The 1,260-nt window shown below is 31.9% G+C and overlaps 1 long non-coding RNA gene across 1 annotated transcript; it reads right to left on the minus strand.

Annotated features, from left to right (window-relative positions):
* Window positions 1-330: 330 nt before the first annotated feature.
* Window positions 331-1,017, minus strand: LOC142554936 (uncharacterized). Its single transcript, XR_012822281.1, has 3 exons — window positions 736-1,017; window positions 588-648; window positions 331-495 (listed from the first exon to the last, which is right to left on the minus strand). It is a non-coding gene; the product is annotated as an uncharacterized LOC142554936 (long non-coding RNA).
* Window positions 1,018-1,260: the final 243 nt, after the last annotated feature.

Here is a 1,260-nt window from a genome sequence, read left to right on the forward strand (position 1 = left end):
GAAATTGACCTCTGGTTTTATATTCATGCTAAATGATGTGGCTGGCTCTTGGAAAAGTTCCAAGCAAGACACCGTTGTGTAGGGGTGTGCAACAGTCGGTTTGGTCCGGTTTTAATAAACTTCGGTTCGGTTTTTCGATTTACGGTTTCTCGAATGCCTAATCCTAAACCAAACCATTTTAATTCAATCCGGTTTGGTTTTTTTGTATTACGGTTTGGTTGTTACGGTCGGTTATTATGGTTTGTGTAATAAATTTAGTTATAAATGAAGTACGTTATAAATTTTAAACAAATATAATAAAAAAATCGCAATTTGATTATCTTACAAAAATCAAAATAAAGTAATCAAAAATAGGCATAGCTATAATTCGTGTAACCAATTTTTTAAGTATCTCACAAACATCAAAATAAAATAATAAAAAAATATAGCTATGAAAATTGTAAGCAATTTGGATATTTTGATAGTGAATAATTCCAGCATTGGATCCATCAACTTCTGCAACAAAAGTCCTCATGTGTAGGGAACTTAAAATATCAACCCATTATGAAAAAGAATAAGTTCATATAAATTAGATCAACTTAACAAACCTGATTACAAGTCACAACTATATATCAATAATGCAAGAATCTCTTCCATCATTGATAAAATCTAGAAAAATTTAAAAACGAGTGTCATCAACCGATAATGAATAAAATAATTATAACATAAAAAGATATGAGATACATAAATACTCACTAGATTCAAGTCGCTCATGATAATCCAAGTCTTCTTCTACTTCAACGGGTGAAGATTCATTTCGAAGCCAATCTTGAACACAAACAAGAGCTTGCACCAATTTAGGAGTCAAAAAACTTCTAAATGAATCGAGAACACGTCCTGCGGTGCTAAATGCAATTTCCGATGCCACAGTAGAAATCGGAATCGCTAACACATTACGAGCCATCTCAGCAAGAGTAGGAAATCTAGGTTCGTTCATTTTCCACCAGAGTAAAATAGCAAATTATTCATTTTTAACCTCATTTTCTTCACCACCAACTCTGTTTTAGCATCCATAATTCCACTCTTTGCTTTATGTCTCAAATATTTTTGTTGTATCAGTGTTCCTTTATGAATTCTTCCAAAATTTATACTTGATAAGTCCAATGTGTTACAATGTGAATCAGATGAGACTCCACATGCTTTTGAAGTTATCTTTCGATACTCATCAAATAAACAAGCCATAAATGTCTTAACTTCATCTATCATTTTCTCCCTTTTTTC

Source organism: Primulina tabacum, chromosome 9 (assembly GCF_025594145.1).
Source record: "Primulina tabacum isolate GXHZ01 chromosome 9, ASM2559414v2, whole genome shotgun sequence".
Classification (NCBI taxonomy): Eukaryota; Viridiplantae; Streptophyta; class Magnoliopsida; order Lamiales; family Gesneriaceae; genus Primulina; species Primulina tabacum.